General features: G+C 44.7%; 1 long non-coding RNA gene across 1 annotated transcript; it reads right to left on the bottom strand.

Annotated features, from left to right (window-relative positions):
• Nucleotides 1–474: 474 nt before the first annotated feature.
• Nucleotides 475–1,549, bottom strand: LOC118239180. Its single transcript, XR_004770850.1, has 2 exons — nt 1,488–1,549; nt 475–1,065 (listed from the first exon to the last, which is right to left on the bottom strand). It is a non-coding gene; the product is annotated as an uncharacterized LOC118239180 (long non-coding RNA).
• Nucleotides 1,550–3,856: the final 2,307 nt, after the last annotated feature.

Here is a 3,856-nt window from a genome sequence, read left to right as displayed (position 1 = left end):
GACCAGTTGGCCATGTGCTGGCTAAACCAGGAAACAGAACATTTTAAAACAAATATATATAAATTACTTGAGAAATAAACAGGACTTTTTAAAACAGAATTAGCTTAATATGGTTAAAATTTTAACTTATATTACCATTTTTAAAATTTGCTGTTTGTAGACATGAGAAACCATAGCACAGTTTACAATTTTTTTTTTAACTTGTAACCTTTTCTCTGACCTTCGACAACTTTCCTCTGACCTTCTACAATTTTAACCCTCTATAACTTTTAGCATTTGCTTTAACTCTCTTTAACCTTTTATTTTATTTCTCTGACTTTCTTAGACATTCTTAGACAATTTTTCTTTTTTTCTTTTCCTCTTTATTATTTAAGTTTTTTTACATTTTTTCCCATTTTTTAGTCAACATAAAAATTTTGTCAAAGTCCCTTTTACAATTTTTAATAACTTTAAGGCCCTTTTTTGTTGTTATTGTTTTTAGAATATCCGGATCAGGACAGATGGTTCACCTGCCTGAGCTAGCTCCATGTGCTCAAGGCAGAGAGACCTGGGGTGGGGGTGCTGCTGGTAACCCCAGACCCTTGGCCAATCCAGGGGTGGGAAAAAGACTCCTGCGGCCCCCCTGCATACCATGTGTGTGGAGCACAGAAAGACGGGTAGCAGATGGCGGCCTTGTAGCCATGTTCCCCCAGAGCAGGGAAACAGCCATAACGGCAGCTGGGGCAGAAACAGTCCTACTGGGCATGCCTCAGACCCGCAGGTGGGGATAGAAAGGGGGTGGCGTGGTGGATCCTGAATTGAAAACCAATGATGATAACACAGAATAGACAGGAAAGAACAGACGCCAACCCAATCCGCCCACGCTGCTCATAAGGCAATGGCGCCGGGAAGACGGCGGCAGAACTCGGCGGCTAACTGAGGCGGGTCCAAGTGTCCTTGGCCCGAGTCCATACCTCCTGGGTCCTGGGTGTCCTCAGAGTGGCAGTCTGTCCACAGGGCGCATCTGCCGATCACAGTTGAGGTGGCGCCACGTGCTCAGAGAATCAAGAAAAGACCCCTGACCCCCTGACCCATGCATGCCACGTGCATAGGGAGAGCAGGGACAGAAAGAGATGCTTAAGAAACATATAACACAAATGACAGCACATTAGACAGCACAAACATTAGACAGGACAAACCGCGGCAAAGAAATGGTGCCCCAAACCAAAATTACAACCAAACCTTGGACTTTCATCCAGGGTGGAACCAAGGTTCTCGCAAGTCTGCTTACCCTATGGTTCAATTACAAATTCTGCGCAGATCAAATCAAGCAACCCTCGGACTTTTGTCCAGGGCAGGACTTTAGGGTCATCCCCAGAAGTCCGAATTACAAATACAAATTCTGCGCAGATCAAATACAAATCATGGCACCAAACAAAACAGCAAGAGACAAAACAAGAAACATAGAACATTGAACATATATAAGTTTCGAGCTCGAATCATCTTACCTCCAAGATCGAATCCACTCAGGTGAAGGGTGGTCGCAAATCGCGGACGAGCCCCCAAAATGTTAGACCCCCGAAAACTCAAGTATCCGGGGTCTCAGGCCAGGTTCGCGGTCACCCCAATCACCAGGCGGATTCGAGAGCTTGCTGCAAACTGCACGAGGCTTTATTGTAATTTAACGAACTAACCCCATGTTAGCTCGGGTCTTTCACCCACCCGCCATGGCAGACGGCTAGAAAAAGACGGCTCCTAAGGTCTCCCCAAAGATCTTATAGGGCAGCGTAAGGGGAGTGTCTAGGGGTACGCACAGGCTTACGATTGGTGTGCCTCCAGGCTTGGAGGGCTTGCCCTGTGTTGATTGGTCAACTGGTTGTTATGGCTCATAGGCCCTCCCAGGGTGGTTGCTATGCTCTCTACGTCATTGCTGTGCGCTTGTCCGTAAAGCACACCCAGAGCCATAAAGCATAGCACCACCAGCTAACTTCTGATTGGTTCCTTGTCACAAGACAGGCATCTGACTTTCTGGTTTCTAGGACAAGGTCATAGAAGCACATGTTCAACCATTATGGCTGCCAAAAGGGAAGCCGGTTCCTTCAATAACAAGAATGGAGATACCAAAATTGAGGGAGACATTTTAGGTTTACAGAGAAATCAGGCACTAGGGAACTGTCTAGAGATCTACAAAGATGATACCAGCTAACAATCTAAACAACAGAGGAGAGGCTACCTTAAATGCCCTCCCCGATAATGAGATCGATGACTGACTTATTATATGCCACCCGATAGCCCTCATCCAGTAGCTGGTGGAAGTAGAAGCAGACACCCACAACTAATCACTGAACTGAACTGGAATCTGGATTCAGAGAAGGACGAGTGATGAGCAAAGGGGTCCAGACCAGGCTGGTGAAATCCACAGAAACAGCTGACCTGAACATTGGGGAGCTCTTGCTCTCCAGACTAATAGCTGGGAAACCAGCATGGGACTGATCCAGACCCAGGAACATGGATTTCAGTGAGGAAACCTCAGAAATCTACAGGATCTCCTGTAGTAGTTCAGTATTTATCCCTAGTATAGGTGTGAACTTTGGGAGCCCATTCCACATAGAGGAATACTCCCTGAGCCAAGACACACAGGGGTGGGCCTGGACCCTATCCCAAAGATAGACTCTGATGACACACTATGGAAGGCCTCACCATCCAGGGGGAGCAGAAAGGATATGTGATAGGTAGGGTTTTAATGGGGGTGGGGGTGTTAGGGGAGGACGGGGTAGGGGGAGAAGGGAACTGGGATTGTCATGTAAAACAATCTTGTTTCAAATTTTAAAAAATGCTAAAAAAAGATTAGGCAGGCTGGTGACACTACAGCAGAGGTGTCAACTCATGATCCTGTCTGATGACATTCCTAGCTTTGGGGTTGGTGGAAGTTAATGCTAAGAATGCATTCCAAGGGGGCTGGAGAGATGGCTCAGCAGTTGAGAGTACTGATTACCTGATAATGATGAGGACATCAGATCAGACATAGAGCTGGGCAATGAATGGCTGCTCAGGGCCATTAAGAGAGATCAGATAATTACCCTGGGTCTCTAACACCCAGTCTTACAATCCTAATTAATCATCAGCCTGATTGGAGAATCTTTAACATAGGTGTGGCTTCCTTTTCTGGGAACATCAGTTCATAGTTCCCCCATTGGCTAAGCATCAAGTTTTGTCTATGCAGAAGACAAATGTTTTATGTCCCCATATGCCAGGAAGGCTCATTTGTTCCTAGGATCTCATGTAGCTAAGGCAGCAGGAAGGCCATCCCTGGCTACAGAGAAAGGTTGAGAGGAGCCTAGAATACATGAGATTCTGTCTCAATAATACTGATGATGATAATCATAATAGATGATTTGGTTTGTCCTGTTTTCTTGGTTTTACAGAAGATTCCAGTTTGGAGAAGTGATTCGATCATCACTTTATAAAAGAAACCAAATGACTATATAGTATCACTTTAAATTTCTTTCTAACAAAATTGTTGTTCTGTTTTGTACCAGGTCTTACTGTGACAGGGGTAGAAAAGAAGGTACTAGACTTATGAGAAATCAAGATTTCATAGGTTTTTAATTTTTGTATCTATTATGATTTTATGGGTATGAGTATTTTTATCAGCATATATGTGTACCACGTGCATGCAGCGCCCACAGAAGCCATAAGAGGAATTGGAATTACAGATGTGAGTGCTGAGAACTAAACCCAGGTCCTCTACAAGAGCAGTAAGTACTCTTAACCTCTGAGCCATTTCTCTAGCCCCAGGACTTCACAGGTTTTGTGGACACAGCCCAGCCAATCTCAGATTCTTCTTCTTCTTCTTCTTCTTTTTTTTTTTTTTTTT

Source organism: Cricetulus griseus, chromosome 7 (assembly GCF_003668045.3).
Source record: "Cricetulus griseus strain 17A/GY chromosome 7, alternate assembly CriGri-PICRH-1.0, whole genome shotgun sequence".
Lineage (NCBI taxonomy): Eukaryota > Metazoa > Chordata > Mammalia > Rodentia > Cricetidae > Cricetulus > Cricetulus griseus.
The sequence above is the reverse complement of the archived record's forward strand: the minus strand, read 5'-3'. Positions and strand labels throughout refer to the sequence as shown.